This window comes from Petromyzon marinus, chromosome 3, assembly GCF_048934315.1.
Source record: "Petromyzon marinus isolate PM22_M1 ecotype Great Lakes invasive population chromosome 3, UKy_Petmar_22M1.pri1.0, whole genome shotgun sequence".
In the NCBI taxonomy this organism is placed as follows: Eukaryota; Metazoa; Chordata; class Hyperoartia; order Petromyzontiformes; family Petromyzontidae; genus Petromyzon; species Petromyzon marinus.
The window spans coordinates 14,118,857-14,141,509 of record NC_133669.1 but is presented as its reverse complement, the minus strand read 5'-3'; the positions used below and the strand labels follow the sequence as shown (position 1 = coordinate 14,141,509).

The window sequence follows — 22,653 nt, the reverse complement described above, 5'->3', positions numbered from 1 at the left end:
GATGACACCTTTGTCATCTGGCCGCATGGCCAGCCTGCTCTCGACCAATTCCACGACCACATCAATTACATACACCCAGCCATCAGATTTACCATGGAGGTCGAAAAAGATGGCAAACTACCCTTTTTGGATGTCTTAATTAAAAGGAGACATGATCCATAATAAAGGTTCTTGGGTTACAGGAAAGCTACCCATACAGATGCTTACTTGAAACCGGATTCCCACCACCATCCATCCCAGAAGAACTCCCTCATCAAGACTCTATACCATAGAGCCCAATGCATTTCCGACCAGGAACACATTACCAGTGAACTCAAGCACGTACACCAGGCTCTCAGGGCTAATGGTTACTCTGACTACACAATCCGCAAAGCCATCACTCCAGTCATGAAGAAGGATGCTCTTGTGGAGCCACTCAAAACCATCACCTTACCCTACATTGCAGGGGTCACTAAAAAGATCTCCAAAATCCTGAATAAACACAAGATCCAGGTCCGATTCAACACAGTACATAAAATCCGTGATTTAGTTCCATCTGTAAAAGATGCTGTTCCAGACATACAGTACCCAGGCATTTATAAACTAAAGTGCCTCTGTGGTAGTAGCTACATTGGAGAAACCAAACGACATATCTCGGACCGCATCCGCGAACATAAAGCAGACTTGAAACACGGTAGGACGAACTCCTCTGCCGTGGCAGATCACTGTTATAATTCAGTGGGCTCACATGACATTGACTTCTCCAAGACGGAGGTTCTTTGCAAACCAACCGGCTACCATGAGAGATGCGTTCATGAGGCCATTCACATATACAAGCACAGAGACAATTTCAACCGAGAAGATGGATTCTGGCTTACTAACCATTGGAAAGATGTTTTAAACCATTTCTGTTCTTAATTTATTGTATTTTACGATGACCTTCAGACCGCAGCTCTTTCGCCAGCATTGACTCTTAATACCTCTCACACCACGGTTAATGGCATGGTTTACAACATGGAGTATAATAGCGCCTCGCAGCTGTCTCTTTCCCCCTCCTCTGTTCCGACCATGGATGAACTCGTCCGTCTGAACGGGGCCCGTAGCTATCTGTGGTGCTAAAGTTGAGGGTAAGAATCCACCCATTTTTTCGCCATATAGCATTGTGATATATAACGACTTATTGTTGGTAGCTTAGCTGATTGGAGAATATAGAGTTTATTGATAACATTAAGGTAATTTATATTTTAGTTTTTTATTGGTTCACTATATAGTACTGTGAATAGCTCAGATGTGTAGGCCTTGACTTCAACATAGTCATTTCTGTGACCAGTCACTAGCTAATCACTCAGTTATTTCAATGCTAATTTCGCCTAGTTATTTCAATGCTAAATTCTCCTGTTTGATTTGTACTAAGTGCCTCGGTGAATGTGTATGCTCTGACTTTAACTTAGCTATTTCTGTGACCAGTTACAAGCTAATCACTCAGCTATTTCAATGCTAAATTCTATGCTAATTCCTTTGTCAAGGGGTGCCTCTGCGGATGTATATGCTTTAACTTAGCTATTTCAATGCTAAATTCTATGCTAATTCCTTTATCAAGGGGTGCCTCTGCGGATGTGTATGCTTTAACTTTTAACATAGCTATTTCTGTGACCAGTCACAAGCTAATCACTCAGCCATTTCAATGCTAAATTATATGCTAATTCCTTTGTCAAGGCGCTTTGTTTCCTCTCACACAGCTTAAAGGTCGTGATCTGAACGTGGCTCTTTCACTCCAGCGCTGTCCTACCAGACAGTCTCGTCCCTTCACCTGATGAAGGCCGCTTGTGTTGTGGCCGAAACGTCGTGAGAATATTATTGTGTTATTTTATCAATTTTTTTATTTTATTCTCATTCTACGTGACTTTACCGAAAGAACCAAAGAAGATGAAAATAAACAATTCATGTTTAATTTCGTTTTCAGATTTTTGTTTGACTTAAAGTTTCCATTTACTAATGATGATACACGAACATGGATATGCATCTTGTTTTCAAGATTATATCGTCCAATTACATGTAATCGTATTTGTATTCATAGCAGTAGAGCGATCACATCTGCATTGTACACCATAAAATCCAATTGATTTTTGTAATAGTATTGCCATCACCTGTTATCGATCGTCTCATAGGTGTATCAAATCAGCTTTTCTTCATCACTTTCTAGATGAAGGTAAAGATAGTTATTTTTGAATAAGGATTTGCATTTATATCAGCATTATCCATGATTTATCCACTGCTGAATAAAGGCCTTCCCAAATATAATAGCACTTAAATACTAAAATAACTAAATACTCAAAGGCATTAAAGCCTCCCTACATCAGCACCATCTGTGCAACAGCAGCCCCCATCACGTTCTACTAATCCATCACGTCGTCACCTTGACAGTCTTTACATATTCAGTTTTGAGTAGACCTGGTCGTTATATTTTAAAAACGCTGCAATGAAGACTTTGTGTTCATACAATTATTAGACTAACAATGCCATAATCTCTTTCCCAATACAGTACATATAATTGATAGTGATTTATTGTTGTGGTTGACACATTGTACCCAGTCGACTCCACGTGTGGGGTTGTGGTTCAGGCTGAACATCCATAGTGGGGGGCAAGAACACATTACCTCACTTTCCCATGTCGGTCATTGCAAGTTTGTGAAAACTTCAATCTGATGACCCCAAGCTCACGAGGAGTGGACCAATCTCACACAGATGACCCCATAATCTTGGGTTTTTCGGTAAAGTCACGTAGATAAGTATTTTTTTTCTTTTCTTCGAACCTATCTGACATTACCGAAAGACTCAAGAATATGAATTCCTGCAGTCACGAAAGCGTTAAGTCAAGATATCACCCCATAACTTCTACTTTCATATAAATCCATCTCACTGCCAAAATACAATGTGCTACATCAATGCATTGCCACATATAGCGCTGAAACTACAGTTTACTTAAATAATTTAGCAACTGTAGTATATCAGCCACTGAATTATTCATCATTTACTAATTAATGATTCAAACATTCTCCAAACAATAAGCCAAAGATACTCTGATGTTTGTATTATAGCTCTATAAAACCTGCTTGGGCTTGAACCGTCCTAACATAAACCTGATGAAAATGTAATCGTGCCTTTAGGCTAAGTTAATGCTGCCAAGAGAGAATCTGCGGTCCTGTTGCACGTCTCTGTGTCATTGTATTCTATCCCTGCATATTCGCCGAAGATCCTGGAACTATGGCTGCCCTAATCAGTATGGATCAAGCAGAAAGTCTGCCAGTGAATGAAGTGACCAAGTTGCCCTTTTCAGGTGTGGATTGTTTGGCATAATCAGAGAATGGGCCAAGAAATGGACAGATTTAAATATCCTCATCCATATATTTTCTATAGAGTGCTTAAATGGGAAACAAATATTTCGTGTGCAAAATACTCAAATGTGATTACAGGCATACCTCTTTTCCTTTTGCCTATTATAAATCTGTTTAGTTCTAATGCTCTTTGTCCTGAAGGAAAATGATTGCGTGGATCGGCCCATATATGAAAGAAAGTAGGCCTGGCGTTGCCTGTAGGAGTGTGTCTTGCCCAAAAATGGTCTTGCAGAACCTGAATCGAGGTGTGTTTTGCACCGATTCTGCTGACAGTCGACCCAACAGTCACATTAGAGTATCAATCATTCAAGGTTTAATCATTCGCGACCCATGGATCGAGCAATCTCATTGTTTAGTACTGCATATAATTCCCACAAGCTCTGACCAAATGCATTGGCAAGTACATAACTTATTGCATTATTTTACATCACTATCAATAAAAGTTATACTTTTGATTTAAAGCTTTCGTGACTGCAGTAATTCATATTCTTAGCTCTTTCGGTAAAGTCACGTTGAAGGGGAACAATAAAATAATAAAATATATAAAACAATAAAAATTCTCACGACGTTTCGACCATAACACAAACGGTCGTCATCAGGTGTGTCGGTTTGCATTAATTTATTTATTTTAAAACGGTGTATTTATTAAAAAAAAAACGTCAGTGCCACATGCAGCGATTTGGCAGTTTATTTAGAAGGACTAGTCCATCTATGTTCTGAAAAGAGGAGGGGGGAGACGAAAAATTAATGTATGCTGTCTGAAAGCCACTGTAAGCGTGAAAAATCAATTAAGACCTGAAATGGTTTATCAAATCTTTCCAATGATTGACTTTTCCAAGACAGACGTTATTTGTAAGCCATCTGGCTACCTTGAGAAATTCGTTCATGAGGCTATCCACATATACAAGCACAGAGACAATTTCAACCTAGAAGATGGATTCTGGCTTAGCAATCATTGGAAGGATTTGATAAACCATTTCAGGTCTTAATTGATTGTTCACGCTTACGGTGGCTTTCAGACAGCATACATTAATTTTTCGTCTCCCCCCTCCTCTTTTCAGAACATAGATGGACTAGTCCTTCTAAATAAACTGCCAAATCGCTGCGTGTGGCGCTGACGTTTTTCATAAATAAATAAATACACCGTTTAAAAATAAATTAATGCAAACCGACACTTCTTTCAAATGTTTCTTGCCATTGGTTTTTTCACACCTGATGATAACCGTTTGCGTTATGGTCGAAACGTCGTGAGAATTTTTATTGTTTCATATATATTTTATTATTTTATTGTTTCCCTTCAACGTGACTTTACTGAAAGAGCTAAGAATAAAAAAAGTTATACTTATTTAGAAAATGTTTTTACACTTATGTGTACAGTATGATTTTAAGGCTACAGTACCACCGATACCCCCAATGAAGCCCTCATATTTAGCTCATATCTAAAATAGTGGTTGGGAATGCATCTCCATTGGAACCATGTTATAATGACCTCCTAAAGCGTTGTTTCATATAGTGCTCCGTTTCCCAATAACGCATCCTGAGTTCTAATGGAGGTATACCTGCACACATAAATGCATCCTTTCGACTGTGAAAACTTGACTGGACTCTCCTGAAAAAGAGTTGAGATTCAGTGAAGCTTTCTTGAGTGAAAAGGCATAATGCTGTAATAACTACTGGATCTTTTTGAAGTGTAATCTGTAGCCGAATACTGTGTACCAGTATGAAACAGAAGTAGTTATGCTCAACCGGTTGATGTCCAACTGTATCACTGGAATGCTCAAGTCGACCCCAACACCCTGGCTGCCCATGCTGTCATACATCTCTCCCCCACCCATCCGCCGCAATGCTACTACCCCCCGGGAAGTCCTATGAATCAAGGAAAACAGTCGCCTTCCCATTCATTGGAACCTCAATGACGTCCCTCGTCATCACTTGTCATCACAAAAGACGTTTTAGACCAATGCGCCTGCCCTTCAACAATGCGAGTTCAACCACGATAAAGCTTGGAGAGCTGAAAGGAGTTCCTATGCGGGAATCCTTCTCAAAATGAGTAGAAACTTACTGAGGTTTTCCTAAACAATGCATTATTACGTAAGCAGACAATAGTGACAAGTTGAATAAAAGAACATAACTAGGGGTTCAATCTTGATTTGAAGCGTCCGTGACTGCAGGAATCTATACTCTTTGGTTCTTTCGGTAAAGTCACGTGACTTTGCCTGGAGAGCCTCACCCTCATCTGGGTGCTCGCAAATAAAAGTGCGCACAAATGTTTTTTTATGTATCTATTAAGGTTAAACGATTATCCATTCATCAAAAATCGGCTTTGGACATTTATCCATACCAAAGTCATGGAATCAATAATCGAATCCAGAGCAATATCAGGAAGAAACCAGTACACGCGAATGTTCAAGTTGCATTGTGCTCGTCTGTCAGCGCGTGATACGTTTCAACAAACTAACGTAACAGATTTGTTTTGATTATTTATGGCATGTTGATCATTGATATTGTTATAAGCCACGATCAATCCACTGGCTCGGACAATGATTTAATGCACATAGCTCTAGACTAGGGGTGTCAAACATAGGTCCCGCGGGCTGGGCCCGGCCTCCCAAGTCCCCTTCTCCGGCCCACCACGTTTTTTTTTTCGACTTTTTTTATTATTGTGACTTTCCTTCGGCCAGGAAAGTCACAAAAAAATTGCACACGAACGACGCATTCACGCAAGCACCCGATGCTCCGTTTTGAAGTTTTGAAATGAAACATCTTTGAATTGTACAATGTTTTGAATGAGATCATTTTATTTCTTCATTAAAAGCCTATATCATTTTACATCTGGAAGACTTCATTGAAAACGACATCTCGTGTGAATTTTCTTTCGTGGTTAAGTAGATGGCCATGCCTGGGGGGGGTTCGGTTTCGATGCGGACTTTCAGCTGTTTGGGATCGAGATAAGGCGACATGGAGCTGCTGACCGTGCGAGAAGACCGCCGTATACAGATCGATGCCAACGTAATCGAACGTCTGCCCCTGCGCCTCCGTCGTTCATGCAGGGGGCGTGGAGGTTTGCAGCGCTCCCTGCATGAAAACGACGGAAAGTGCAGCGTTCATCACAGAGAAAGTTGTGCACTTACATAAGAGTATAGGCGGCGCCCCCCAACAACCTAGTATGTATATTCTTGGTTCTTTCGGTAAAGTCACGTAGAAGGGAAACAATAAAATAATAAAAATATAAAACAATACAATTCTCACGACGTTTCGACTGCAACACAACTGCAACACAACCAGTGTTGCAGTCGAAACGTCGTGAGAATTTTATTGTTTTATATTTTTATTATTTTATTGTTTCCCTTCTACGTGACTTTACCGAAAGAACCAAGAATATGAATCCCTGCAGTCACGAAAGCTTTAAATCAAAACTTAGTGTGTGTATAATTACTCTCTCTCCCCTTGCCCCTTCCCCCTTTCTTACCTATATAACCTCTTACCACGGCAGCTCTCTCCTACGTCAGCAAAAACAAATATTGCTGTGTGTGTTTCTTATATTATTTAACTTTCATAGTGGGAAAAGTCAGCACTGTACATGAGTGGTGTACTTTTTTTAGTGTTCAAATGCACTGCTGGATGAAGGGCTCAACACTCAAGATGGCGGCGGCGTATGTAGCATGTAGCAGCGTGAGTTGTTTTTGTGAGTTGTTTTGCGTGAGTGTAAACTGTGCGTGAGTGTGTGAAAATGTGAGTGAGAATTAGCTGTGAATTAGCTGTGTATGAGCTGCGTGTGAGTGTGTGTGAGCCGTGTGAGAGTGGCCATGACGAGAGGGACTTCTGCGTTCGTGTGTGTGATGGTGTGGTGGTGTGTGTGATGGTGTGGTGGTGTGCACTCTGTGTGTGTGTGATGGTGTGGTGATGTGTACTCTGTGTGTGTGATGGTGTGGTGATGTGTACTCTGTGTGTGTGATGGTGTGGTGATGTGCACTCTGTGTGTGTGATGGTGTGGTGATGTGCACTCTGTGTGTGTGATGGTGTGGTGATGTGCACTCTGTGTGTGTGTGTGTGTGATGGAGTGGTGATGTGCACTCTGTGTGTGTGATGGTGTGGTGATGTGCACTGTGTGTGTGTGATGGTGTGGTGATGTGTACTCTGTGTGTGTGATGGTGTGGTGATGTGCACTCTGTGTGTGTGTGATGGTGTGATGATGTGCACTCTGTGTGTGTGATGGTGTGGTGATGTGCACTCTGTGTGTGTGTGATGGTGTGGTGATGTGCACTCTGTGTGTGTGTGATGGTGTGGTGGTGTGCACTCGTGTGTGTGATGGTGTGGTGATGTGCACTCGTGTGTGTGTGATGGTGTGGTGGTGTGCACTCGTGTGTGTGATGGTGTGGTGATGTGCACTCGTGTGTGTACCTGGCGCAGCCTGAGTGAGGCCTGGTTGGTCGCGCACGTGGCGCAGCCTGAGTGAGGCCTAGCTGCAACTACTACAGCAGCTACAGCTCCTGCTGCAGCTACTACAGCTACAGATCCTGCTGTAACTACTACAGCTGCAGCTCCTACAGCTCCTGCTGCAGCTACTACAGCTCCTGCTGCAAATAATACAGCAGTTACAGCTCCCGCTGCAACGACTACTACAGCAGCAGCTACAACTATAGCTCCCGCTGCAACTACTACAGCAGCAACTACAGCTACAGCAACAACGGGTGCAGCTACAGCAGCTGCTGCAGCAGCTACAGCTGCTGCTGCGACTGTAGCAGCAGCTACAGCAACAACTACAGCAGCTGCTGCAGCTACTGCAGCTGCTACAGCAGCAGCTACAGCAGCTACAGCAACAACGGGTGCAGCTACAGCAGCTGCTGAAACTACTACAGCAGCTGCTACAACTACTACAGCAGCTACAGCAACAACGGGTGCAGCTGCAGTAGCAGCTGCTGCTACAACAGCAGCTGCAACTACTACAGCAGCAACTACAGCAGCAGCTGCTGCTGCTGCAGCAGAAACAGTTACAGTCGCAGCAACGGATCCAGCTACAGCAGCTGCTACAGCAACTTCTACAGCAGCAGCTACAAGTATATATTGTTTCTTTTCCGCTTGTGTGTTAATCTGTGTTTACCCCGGATATTTTAGAGATGGCAATTATCTTGCTGTGTATCCTACTGCTGTCTCTCCCGGCCATATCTAGTGCCACACTCAACTCTATAAACAGCTACCCTCATTATTTTGCGTCCATACTTGTGGTTCGATTTGCCACTACACCTGAAAATGAAACAGCTCATAGACACTTCTACACTCCATCATTGTATCCTTTTAAACCCTATCTTTGTCCCATTACTTCACCAGCACTCCTTCCAAACTTCATTCTGCTCTTAAAAATAACACCATCTGCGAGCTGCTGCTATTCGTCCAAGGTTCACCACTCTTCATCCTTTTACAGAAAATACTTGTACAAACTATTAATTCTACTTTTCTTATTTCTGGGTGGTATTGAGCTTCATCCTGGCCCAAATATAAAGAACTCGTTTAATTCTGTAGATTTTTCTGGCAGGAAAGGTGTTGGTGTTCTACATGTCAACATCAGAGAGCTTGTGATTAAATTAAGTCAACTAAAACTAGAAGTGGCAAATCTTGACCTGGACATTTTTTGCCTAACAGAAACATTTCTCACTCCTGCCGTCAATGACTTGCAGATTACGATTGACAACTACAACCTTTTTCGGCTTGACCGAGGATCTAAATGAGGTGGAATTGCCATCTATGTTCGTAATACTATTGCATGTTCACCAGCTCACTCTTTGTTTAAAAAATGTTGCTTTGAAGGTTTGGCTCTCTGAATAACTCTTCCAAATAATCAACAAATATTGGTAGTGTGCTGCTATAGACCGCCTAGTGGGAAGGATGTTGAAGCTACATCTGCACTGAGCTTTTTGGGGGCCTCCCTAAAGGTGAAATAGTTTTAGTGGGTGATCTAAATTGGAATTTGCTAAACCCGCCGGCCGTGGCCACACATTTTACAGATGAATTTAACCTGTTTCAATTAATAAATGTCCCCACAAGACCCAAGCTAAAAAATCCTGGACAGTCAACTCTGCTTGACGTCCTATTGACAAATGCCCCTCACAATATCACACTGACTGGTCTTCTGGGAAACATCTTTATTGATCACTCCTTCATTTTTGGGGTGAGATTATCAGCCAGACCCAAAGCCCCCCCTAAAATTGTTGAGAAGCACTCTTTGAGGCACTTCAGCACTCAGGCATATACTAATGATGTGCTTCACTCGGATATTGACAAGGTCTGTGATATCCCCAACCTGACTACGGCTTGGGAGACTTTCAGGTACACGTTTCTCCAAATTCTTAACAAACATGCTCCTTTGGTTAGATTTAAAACTAAAGGCAACCGCCCACCATGGTATGATCCTTTGATTACAAAGCTCATGAAAATTGGGACAAGCGTTGGGCATGTGCTCAGAAAAGTAATTTGGTAAATGACTGGGTAGAGTACAGGATTTTAAGGAATAGATGCGTCAAAAAAATACGGCATGCAAAAAATGCCTACTTTTCCTCCACTCTCCTGGAATCACATGGACATGCCAGGATTTTTTGGAAAACAATCAAATGTATCGAAAAGGCATCCAAAACAGACAATCCGCCCGTTGAGCTTAACCGAAATGGGGAATATTTTTCAGATCCCAAAAAAATAGTTCACAATTTTAACCTTCATTTTTCTGAAGCTGGTAATCTTTTTGATAATGTATTGGGAGTCACCCCTGCTCCTGCAAATTCCTACACCCCTGTCCAAACATTAAACGAATTTAGTTTCCAGCCAATCCACTAAAGTAATGTTCTGAAACAGATGTCCTACCTCAAAGGGTCCTCCTCTCCGGGAGCAGATAGTTTTCCCGTCTTTGCTCTACTAACTGTTGGTCACCTAATATATACCTATAGCCCATATTTTGAACCTGTCCATCAAAGAAGCATCAGTTCCTCTAGAATGGAAACATTCCTATGTCCGTCCACTTCACAAAGGGGGCCCTAAAGATGATCCCAAAAACTACCGACCTATCTCAATTTTGTCCCCATTGATGAAAATTTTTGAAAAATTATTGAACTACCAAATTAGCAGTTTCCTGTCCACCAACAATCTACTACATCTAAAACAATCTGGGTTCTGGAAAAAATACAGCACCACATCTGCTGCATTAGACTCTTTGAATCAAATTTACAATAGCCTTGGTAATAAGCAGTAATGTGCCTGTCTTTTTCTTGACCTGTCCAAAGCTTTTGATACAGTAGACCACAACACCCTGCTTAGTAAACTAAGTTGCCTCGGTTTTTCCGAGAACACAGTACAATGGTTAAAAAACTTACCTCTTTTCCCGCACCCAAACTGTATTCACAGATGGTTGGAGGTCAAACAGTGTTAAGATAACAAAAGGGGTTCCACAGGGTTCCATCCTCGGCCGCCTCTTGTTCTCTCTTTACGTCAATGACTTGGGCACTGAACTGGATCATTCCAGGGTAAATCTTTTTGCAGATGACATGATACTGATTACTGCTGGCCGCTCTCTGGATGACGTGATTGCTAAGCTCCAGGGTGTTTTCAACAAACTACAACATCAGCTAGTTTCTCTTAAACTAGTCCTGAATACCTCCAAAACCAAGGTGCTACGCTTCTCTCCGGGACTAAAGCAGGAAGTTATTTTTCCCCAATACCATTCCTTGAATAATTATCAAATAGAGCAAGTCAAGATCTATAAGTATCTTGGGGTCATCCTGGATTCAAAACTTAGTTTTGAAGATCACATTGATTATATTGGTAAAAAGACAAAAATAAAAATTGGTTTTCTGTATCGACACAAGCACTGCTTCCCCCCAATGTTCCGTTTGGAATTGATAAAAGCTACCATACTGCCTCTACTTTACTGTGACATCGTGTATAAATCAGCCCGAAGTACTGTACTGAAGAAGCTTGATTCCATCTATCACTCGGCCTTAAGATTTGCATTTAACTGCCCATATAGGACTCACCACTCTGATCTCTACATTGGGTCAAACTTAACATCTCTTAATGTTCGACGGCTTGTGCACCAGATCTTATTTATTCACGATGTACTTACAAAAAATTCCGCAGACTACCTACTGGATCTCCTCTCTGTTTCAAAGAACAAATTTGACCTCAGGTCTTCGCTCAATTACCAGCTTCACATTCCCTATTGCCGTACAAAAACTGGAGGAAGGGCCTTTGCTATTGATGCCCCCAGGGTCTGGAATGCTATTGCCAATAAACTGCAACTTATTGCAGTTTAGAGCACTCAAAACTGCTCTAGAGAAGTTGTACAACCCTAGCTGCCACTGCTATTCAGTGGCCTAAAATATGGCTCTAGATTTTGGTGTTATAATTAATTTATGTAGTTTATTGTTAAAAATTCGGTCACAGTCCCTATGATCACTGTTACATTGCATTTGTAGTGTTGTAAGGACGAGCAGACTTCTTATGGAGGCACACTCTGTTTATTGTATTATTTCCTTATACAATGCTTAACACCACAGAGGGATATTCGGTCCCCTCACCCGATACCCTAGGGAGGTACAGCCTCCGGACCTGGCGGGACTCACACGTCTACCGCTAACCTCCTTGATACCTAAGGAGGTACAACCTCCGGACTTGGCGGGACTCACACGTCTACCGCTATCGTAGTCCTCCAGCTAGGACCTAGGGGAGGCTATCTGACCCACCGCTGGCCCGGTGGATCCTGACCACTGGGTATGCTGAGCCTTAGCCCTTAGAAGGGCTGAAAGGCTGGTCCAGGGTCCTAGCTAGGCTTCAGCCCAGTCTTCTGTCTTCGTGCAGGGAGAGAACTCCTCGAGGTCCGTTGGGTCACCCGTCTTATACCCCTTCGTGGCCAGGTAGAACCAATCATACATTCCCACGTGGAACCGTCTGATTGGTTCGCACCAAACCCTGGCCACGATCCATTTCACCTCGACTGACCCCAACCGTTGTACCCAGGGGTAATGCTGCACCGCCCTGGTGGCAACGCGGGATACGCAACAGCACGTAGTTAACACCTCTACATGACCCCCTCCTTCGGAAGCTCCAGCCGTCCCGGCTGCAACAATGGGAAACTCCGAAATTACCAATGGTAGAAGAATTGTGAGTGTGCCTCACGAACAACAAGAACAATTAAACCCCTATAAATACCCCCCTTAACAACATAACGTATGTACAAGGCACTAGACATGCCAAAAAAACATTATAACAACCGGCGAGATTTCGCGCGCGTGCGTTTCGCGGGACCATCGTAGGGGATGGCAGGCTTTGTCGGCGGCACAAGGGAAGGAGGAGGATGAGCCAGAGCATCCGGTGGGCCTTTATGCATCTCCACGGGGACACCTGCTGCTCCGCGGTCCATTGAGGCCGAACGTGGCCTGCATGGAGCCGTCACTCCCGCGTCATCTGCAGGAGGAATGACACGCCTGCGCTGCGGGTTAGGCACCAACGGGGCAACATCCGGCTCGTCGGACGCGTCGCACACTCGGCCCCTATGTCGTGTGTGTTGTGGAGGGACGCGTGGCGTGACGAAGGGTTTTAACCGAGAGGGGTGAACGCACCAGCGACGCCGTCCCCAGCTAATTTTAACACATTGGGGACGCAGGACTTCCACTACCTCAACCGGGCCTCGCCATGGTCTGAGGAGTTTGGCCGACGTGGACACCGGCACCTGGGGGCAGTGGAGCCATGCCCTGTTTCCCGGTGCCCACCGATGCGTGTACGACCGGGGGTCCCGCAGTCGCAAATTCGCCCTTTGGCGGGAAGCCGAATTTTCAATGGCGGCCTCCCGTGCCTCGGCCAACTTACGGAGGTTGAATCGCAAGTGGTCAACGAGCTTTGACTTTTGCGGTGGCTGTTCGATTTCCAGCCGAACGTCGGCGGGAGGAAAGGCATCCCTGCCGTACATTAGAAAGAACGGGGAAAATCCCGTCGCCGCGTGAGGTGCCATACGGTATGCGGCGAGGACCCCCGGAACCTGCAAGTCCCAATCGAGGTGGGATTCATCGACCTGATGGCATAACATAGCGGTGAGAGTTCTATGAAGGCGCTCCACCATGCCGTCGGTCTGGGGATGGTAGGGCGAAGTGCGCACTTTCTTAGTGCCCAACAGGCGGCACACATCAGTCAGCAAGGCTCCTGAAAAATTTCTTCCCTGATCGGTCAGCAACCGTTCTGGTGCGCCCTTGTCCAGGACGTAGCCTTGAACAAAGGCGTCCACAACGGCCGCCGCCGACTGGTTGGGGAGGGCCCAGGCCATAGGCCACCGTGTAAAATACTCTACCCCAACCAGAAGGTGCTTATTACCCCGTGGCGTAGTAGGAAAAGGGCCCAAAATATCGAGAGCCACCAACTCATTTATACGAGAGACCGAAATGGGTTGCAGGGGTGGACATGCCGGTTTAGCCGGCGGTTTACGTTGCGCACAATGGGTGCATCCCAGCAAAATGTCAGTGACGTCGCGCAGCATGCCCGGCCAGAAAAATTGCAACCGCAACAACCCAATGGTCTTATGAACACCCAGGTGCAATAAACGCTCATGCGCCGCCCATACGGCCTTGCATCGCAAGGCGGATGGCACGACGATTTTATGTTGACACGAGTCAGCATCCCAATGCATCAACAAGCCACGCTTCATGACAAATTAATTAAATTTGCCCTGTCTTGGAACCGCATTATTCGCGTGGCGACGCAACCTCAATAATGACATGTCCTCGCCCTGGTGCCGACCCCATTCGGCCAAAGTTAGCCCCAGCAAATCGTCACTGGCCATTAGATCTGCATGATCCAACATCGGCGCTGAGGCGGAGGGAAGTGCGGCTGACACCGTTGTGAGAGGCGCGACCTGCGCAGGCAGTGGCGGCTTACAACGGCCCGAGCCCAAAAAACATGCACATTTTTGAGCCGGCGGAAGGTGAGACAACGCATCGGCATTCGTGTGTTGTGCACCCCTACGGTAAGTGACATTGAAATCGTAGTCCTGAAGGACTTCGAGCCACCGAGAAAGCTGCCCGGACAGTTGGTCAACCCGCAGAGCGTACTGTAAAGCCGAATGATCAGATCTCACGGTAAAATGCTGACCATACAGGTACGGCCTGTATTGCTGAATAAAAAAAACAATGGCCAGCAGCTCACGTCTGGTCACACAGTATCTTTGTTCAGCAAGAGACAAGACTCTGCTACCATAGGCAACAACCCTTTCAATGCCATCAACTTTTTGTGACAGAACACCCCCAATCCCCGTATTGCTAGCGTCGGTGTCCAACACGAATGGCACGGAAAAATCGGGGTACGCAAGGGACGGTGCCGTCACGAGCGCGTTCCGCAAGGAGTCGAACGCAGCCTGTTCTGCGTCCCCCCAATGAAACGCCACCCCTTTTGACGTAAGGGCGTGGAGCGGCTTGGCAATCGTCGCGAAGCCAGCAACAAACCGGCGGTAGTACGACGCAAAACCAATAAAACTACGAACATCGCCCGCAGATGTAGGGGTCGGCCAATGTTGAACACATTTGGTTTTTTCAGGGTCGGTAGAGATGCCCGAGCGGCTAACTATGTGGCCCAGATAGCGCACAGACTCACGCAGAAGGTGACACTTCTGCGGCTTGAATTTCAAGTTAGCGGCCCGCATTTTCAAGAAGACAGCACGCAACCGTTCGATGTGTTCGCCGAACGTGCGGCTAAAGACGATGACGTCGTCAAGATAAATGAGACATGAGTCCCACTGGAGCCCAGCGAGGACCAGCTCCATGAGCCTCTGGAACGTCGCTGGGGCCGAGTGGAGACCCATGGGCAATCTATTAAACTCGAAAAGGCCCTGTGGTGTCCGAAAAGCAGTCTTAGGTTTTGACGATTCGTCGAGGGGGAGTTGCCAAAACCCCGACAGAAGGTCCAAGGTGGAGAAATAGTGCGCCCCTGCCAGGGCATCCAATGACTCGTCCATACGTGGGAGAGGGTAGGCGTCTGCTACCGAGATTTTATTTAGGCGCCGAAAATCAACGCAAAAACGGAGACTGCCATCGTGCTTTTTGACCAGCACTATTGGAGCACCCCAGGGACTAGTGGAGGGAGAAATTATATCGGCCTTCAGCATGTCATCCACAGCCGATTTAACATGCTGTTTCTCCGCCGGGCTAAGCCGAAACGGGTTTTGTCGAATCGGGGCAGCATCACCAGTATCAATGTGGTGACGCAGCAGCTTGGTGCAGCCAATATCAAATTTAGATTTACTAAAGACATCGGAAAATTCTCGCAGAAGAGCGCGCAATTTAATTCGCTGCGAATGAGACAGATCACCCGTGTCTGTGCAGAGCGCGTCCAACCATCTCTCATCCGATTCGGAAGGAGGTGGGACCTGCGGCGTGTCACGCACGTGTCCCGCGACTCCGGTCCCCAACGGCACCGGGGTCGCGTGAGCGAGCACAGTTCCTTGCGGAATGACGGTTGTGGACAATCCGACATTCAAAACCTGCAAGAACGGCTCCCTGTCGGCTGCTACGAGGGTCTGTGCAGCCACCAAATCTAACCCCTTAGCAGCTGCGTTTGAAGGCCCCAGCAAAATGCCATGTGCCGAGGCCTCCGGGGCTAGCGGTTTTTTAAGTTGCAGCCTTGATCTACAAGGATCTTAATAGGCATTTTCGCGAGAAAATCAGTGCCTAATAAACACGGCACGGCGAAGGAAGAAGAGACCAAAATAGGCCCTGCCAATTTAATGTCTCCAATCGAAATTTGCGCCCGAATTTGCCCAATAATGCCAAGTGAACTGCCATTAGCGGCGAAACACGGGGCTCACGTCTACCGCTAACCTCCTTGATACCTAAGGAGGTACAACCTCCGGACTTGGCGGGACTCACACGTCTACCGCTATCCTAGTCCTCCGGCTAGGACCTAGGGGAGGCTATCTGACCCACCGCTGGCCCGGTGGGTCCTGACCACTGGGTATGCTGAGCCTTAGCCCTTAGAAGGGCTGAAAGGCTGGTCCAGGGTCCTAGCTAGGCTTCAGCCCAGTCTTCTGTCTTCGTGCAGGGAGAGAACTCCTCGAGGTCCGTTGGGTCACCCGTCTTATACCCCTTCGTGGCCAGGTAGAACCAATCATACATTCCCACGTGGAACCGTCTGATTGGTTCGCACCAAACCCTGGCCACGATCCGTTTCACCTCGACTGACCCCAACCGTTGTACCCAGGGGTAATGCTGCACCGCCCTGGTGGCAACGCGGGATACGCAACAGCGCGTAGTTAACACCTCTACACATTCATGGCTTTTATTTTGGTGATTTCGAAAACGTTTGTTTTGTTTTGGCCATGTTTTTGTTTATTGTAGTACGGAGTTAGACTGATGGCCTTAATCTTAGTTGTCTTGTGGTTGTTGTTATTTGACTTCCATCCCACTGGGATTTTTGCACACAGCGTTGGTGTACGGTGCTATTTCAGGAATATTTTGATATTTTTTCCTGGATTTTCTGTTTGCACAGTCACATAATCACTCTAAGATGTTTTCTTGTTCATGTTTTTTGTTTGTTGCGGTTGCACCCGATTCAAGAGCCGAATGGCTCACAGGGCTATACCAAATAAATGTACTATGAACTATGAACTATAAGGTGCATTTGAATCCAAGCTGACCCATTATCCGATTGAGTTTGACACCCCTGCTCTAGGCATTGCTCTGCATTCTGAGGTACAGTATTCTGAAATAAATAGACAAATAATATATTTTTTATTATTTTATTGTTTCTCTTCTACGTGACTTTACCGAAAGAACCAAGAATATGAATCCCTGCGGTCACGAAAACTTTAAATAAAAAATAAATCGACCTCAGTCTCTTCAAATAGAATACTTCCGAACGTTGACTTAACACAATGACCAATATGCAGTGTTGCTGCTCCGTGTGACAATGTTATTATTCTGAAAGTGTTGTTTGTGCTTTGTTTTGAAAAATAGGACTGGGAAATGATGACGCGTGCGACTTTTGAAGCCATGGACGTCGTGAGTTAAAGCAGTTGCAAATATATCTCTCTTATTCTTGGTTCTTTCGGTAAAGTTACGTAGAAGGGAAACAATAAAATAATAATCGCTCTCTGTGGTGCTAACGTTAAAAAAACGCCACTTTTTTCAAATTTTCTTGCAGTGGTTTTCACACCTGATGATGATTGCTTGTGTTGCAGTCGAAACGTCGTGAGAATGTTATTGTTTTATATTTTATTATTTTATTGTTTCCCTTCTTCGTGACTTTACCGAAAGAACCAACAATATGAATCCCTGCAGTCACGAAAGCTTTAAATAAAAATGTATATGTCTCTTCTTTCATCTCATGGCACCATGGGCAGATATTCCGTAGGGGTCCACTGCACATGTCATTTGTTTCCACTTTCCTCTGTCTTGTGCCAATATGCACAATAAGCGCACATCTTTCTTGCACCAATCTCTTATATTGTCAATGCATTCTCTGTTAGGTCTTCCTCTCTTTCCGGTTCTTTCCATTTTTCCAAACACACTTTTATTGTTCCTGTGTCCATCCTACATATGTATCCAAATAGTTTCAGTTTCCTTCTGTTCACTGCCTGTGTCAGGTCTTATTCTACATGCAATCGTTTTCTCGCTTTTACATGGTCACTCTGTGGGTCGAGTTTATATACAGTATCCTTTCGTCGTAATATATTTCGAGTGCCAATATCTTATCAGTCAGTCTTTTTCAATGTCCAATTCTACAAAGCTGTACTGATTCACGTGTTTTTAAGATGTTCAGTTTGGTCTTATAGTTGGTCTGCTTGCTTCTCCAGATGTTATTGAATCCTGCCATTACTCATTTTGCCTCATGTCTTTTGTGCAGTCATTGTCTTTTGTCAGTAGACTTCCCAAGTATACAAATTCCTTTACATTCCCAATCTTGCTGCTTTATAAGACTAATTTCTCAACGTCTTCCCTTCTGAACACCATCGTCTTTGTCTTTTCCACGGTAATCTTCAGTCCTGCATAGTTTCCTGACTTATTCAGCATGTTTCAGTTTTCAGTTTTTCAGTTTCATTTATTTGGTATAGCCCTGTGAGCCATTCGGCTCTTGAATCGGGTGCAACCGCAACAAACAACAAAAACATGAACAAGAAAACAACATCTTAAAGTGACTATGCGACTTTGTGTAAACAGAAAATCCAAGAAAAGACAGCAAAATATTGCAGAAAAAGCACCGTATACCAACGCTGTGTGCAAAAATCCCAGTGGGATGCAAGTCAAGATTAAGGCCATCAGTCTAACTCCATACTACAACAAACAAACATGGCCAAGCATGTGACCACTTTCCTGCAGGATTATGCAGCTTCTTCCATTATTTCTCCCTGTAAAGATATTCATGTGCCGTTGTCCTGAATGGCATCCATCACTCTTTACAAACATGTGACGAAGTTGTCTGGTGATAGTGAATCTCCCTGTCTCATACCTGGTGTTTTGAACTATACTCATACTTCCTGTCCATTTCCTGTCATATTTTCATCATCCCTTGGTAGTGGGGATATATTTTCCAGTTCATCCAGCAGCTCTTTATTCCATTGATCTGTATTATATACAAATCGCTGCAATAATTCGTCCATAATTTTTTTTGTCTCTTCTTTGTCCATCAAGATCTTACCTTCCTTGCCTTTTATCACTGTTTGCCTTGCTTCCTATTTGTGCTCTTGACTAGTTTGTACACCTCCCTGATCTTATATTCTACAGCATAGTATTCAATGTTACTACATTGCTTTTCCAGCCATTCCTGCTTATAATTTTTTGCCAATGACCTTACCTCATTGCATATACTTTTGTAGTTCGTTACCATCTAATCCAATTCCTTTGCCTTGGCCTTATTTTTTGCTTTTCCTGTACTAGTTCAAAGATTTCCTCATTTATCCATTTTTATTTGGGTTTTACTACTAAGGGTTATGGTTTGCTTCTGCTGCTTGCTCCACTATCTTTAGTGCTAATGCCTTGCTGTCTATGCTAAGGTGTTCTATTTTGCCACCTTGATTCTACTCGATATTTCCTCTTCATATTTCCTCATTGTCTCCTCGTTCTCAAGCGCCTCTATATTGCTCCTTTTCTTCTCATTCCATTATGGATATACCTTTGAGTTTTCGTCGTAGGTTGCATAATACCAAGCTGTGGTCCAATGCTACATCAGCTCCTTGGAATGTTCTGCATAGTCAAACATATTCGTATGCTTATTATTCAGTGCACATCCATGTTCTGCAGTCTTTTTGTTTAAACTTAATATTACATATGAGCATGTAATGTTTTGAAGCGAATTCTAGCAGTTTCTCAACTCTTTTATATCTTTCTCCATATTCATACCTTTGCATGATGCGTTCCCATCCAATATTATTTTTCCAAATGTTTGCATTCTAGTCCATAATTATCTTAATATTTTTCCTAGGAAGTTTTTTACGTGTTTTCCAGCATTTCAAGGAACTCTTAAATATCCTCTTCTACGATATCTGCTGTTGGTGCATATATTTGGATGAGAGCCATATTTAGGGGTGGTCCATTAAATCTTGCTACAATTACTCTTGGACTAACTGGTCTGTATGCCAATAATGATGCTTTGGCGTTTGCATTCAACCAGAGCCCTACTCCTCTGGTGTGCACTTTTTATTCCCCTGACCAGATCACTTCACTCCCATTTATCGCCTTCTTTCCAGTCCATCTCATTTATGAAAGTCTTAGGATGTCATACCTGAAATATTCCATTTCCTTTCTTAGATGCCCTAACTGTCGTGTTGCCAATAGTATTCTCACATTCTATAACTCTACTCTACTCTCCTCATTCACCATTCTCAGCCTCTTTGTTATTTTGGAATTGGGCCGCTTTATTTCACTAAATTCACTGATATGCGGTTATGTGGTTGGACATGCGACATTGTGCGACTCGACGGCAGCTGTCTCGTGTAGTGCATTGTGGGTTACGTGACTGTGCGGTCAATGCTATGCAATTTTGCTTTGTCTACTATTTTTTTGGAACGCATCTACGTCAGAAAGCGAGGGAAAACTGTACGTATGCCATCCATTTAAAATGGAATTTCTCTCCCATTCCAGAGTTCTCAAAATTCTACAAGACGGACTCTGACAAGCAGAAGAAGAAGCTGAAGCTGAAAAGTTAACTCCAAGGACATGGCTGCGGGGTGAAAGGGTTGCTCTTAGTTTGTAAGGCTTCCACTCCTTGCTTCTTAATCATCATGACCAGTGTCAACCCTACCACTTAGCATTAGGCATGTAATGATGTATTTATTCATTCAAATTAATTTGTACTCTCTCATCCATGCCTCCAATCGGTCATGCAAGAATCAGTCATTTAAATGGTATGGCATGGTGTATGCAAACATTACGTTTATGCTAAATAAACACTTATGCAAATGAGATGAAATACATTACAAATAATGCCTAAAAAGGAATTGATTTTTGAATATAATAGAGAGAATTGTGACATTTCACCGATCCATAGAAGATAATCTTTACATGCCTCGTAAAAAAACTACTGCTACTATTCACAGATATTACTACTGTATCTGACACTACTGCAAATAAGCACTACCACTATGGCTCAATTGAAATGTACTTTTAGTACAAAGGCATTTCAATAACATTGTAGATATACTGCGCTGCACGACATTGGCACCATTATTACAAATAGCACAATGACACAAACTCCAACGAGGCATAACGCATCCATTCGATATGGAATAAACACCTAGTGCATTGGCTCAGTGCAGTACACGTACTCACGAAAACCAGTAGCAAAACACTCTTGAACAAAACTACTTTTAAAATGCTGGTCATGGCTTGCTAACCTGAAAAGCAGCAGTGGATAGAATGCATACACGGTTCTGTCTACAAATGCAGCTCAGCGTTCTGATGTATGGGTTTTTCCACGTGCATTTAAATAAACCCAGCATTGCTTAAATTAAAGCTGACCACCCCTTTTCATGTGTACACGTGTGCAAACGTGAGTGTGTGTGTATGTGCATGTTCCCGCCGACCGGAGTTCGATTCCCACTCACAACACTCATGACGATTATCTGAACCGGGTTTGGGCCTCCCCTAGGTCAACTGAGCCTCAAATGAGTACCTGGTGCGATGTGTAAACATCGCCACTAGGGAGACAAACGCGGCTGGGCGTGATGCTGCCCACTCACCCCCTCGTGTGCTGTGCCGGCCTTCATAGGTGCTCGCTAACAGAACTTATTGAGTCTATACGGCGGATATTTGTCTTTGTACCATTGTGTGCATCTATGTGTGCATACCCATGTCCATGCAACTTCTATGAATAGGGTCACACACACGAGGGTTATGGGGGAGGGGTCACTATCCGGTGAGAAAGAAGTTGACATACAGTTGCAAAAATTATTAATGAAGTAAACTGTAGTTTCAACGATATTTGTGGCAATGCATTAATGTAGCACATTGTAATTTTGGTTGTGAGATGGATTCACATCCTCTGCGTGAGATTGGTGCACTCTTTATCCGGTTGGAGTCTTCATATACTCGCAACGACCGACATGAGACAGTGAGGTCATGTGATTTAAACACTCACTATGGACGTTCAGCCTGAACAACAGCTCAGTCACAAGCAGCTTTGGTTTTAAACAGGTCCCTGCAGGGTGGGCTGGTAGGAACATTGGAATTTTGTATTCGGCTGTGGGCTGTGTGTGAATTTGCCACATCCCCAAAAGCGAAGTTCGCAAATGAGATAATGTGACTTCCAAATGTTGGGTGCAATAAGACATATCAAGTCTCTGCGCTGTCTATTGCTGATTTTACACCCAACAGCACGAGATTTCACTTCGTTAAAGTATTGAAAGGGGACGGACGGACGGACACATTAATCTATTGCAGGCTGGTACACTCAGTTTACAACTTCGTTCCTACCAGTATAAATGTGGTATCGACTGGGTACAATGTGTCGGCCACAACAAGCAATCACTATCGTTATACATACTATATTGGGACAGATTATGGCATTGTTAGTATCATAATTGCACGAACACTAAGTCTTTAACTGCAGACACGCTGTTTGTTATAAAAAAAAGTTTGACCCTTTTCAGGAATAAAACAGGTGTTAAGATGTTAAAACACCAAATATAAACCTTTTGCAAGGAATCATCATTAACCACATATACTTTTGCAAACAAAAACATCCTCTGGTAGTATATGCATTGTCTTTGAAATTGGTCCACACCAGAGACAGATTTCTTTCGAGCCTAGGGGCCGTCCATAAA

The 22,653-nt window shown here is 44.0% G+C and overlaps 1 long non-coding RNA gene across 1 annotated transcript; it reads left to right on the top strand.

Moving 5' to 3' along the window:
- The first annotated feature begins 6,269 nt into the window (after positions 1-6,269).
- Positions 6,270-21,373, top strand: LOC142931054 (uncharacterized). Its single transcript, XR_012947056.1, has 4 exons — positions 6,270-7,046; positions 7,785-8,431; positions 17,351-17,395; positions 20,474-21,373. It is a non-coding gene; the product is annotated as an uncharacterized LOC142931054 (long non-coding RNA).
- The last annotated feature ends 1,280 nt before the right edge of the window (positions 21,374-22,653 follow it).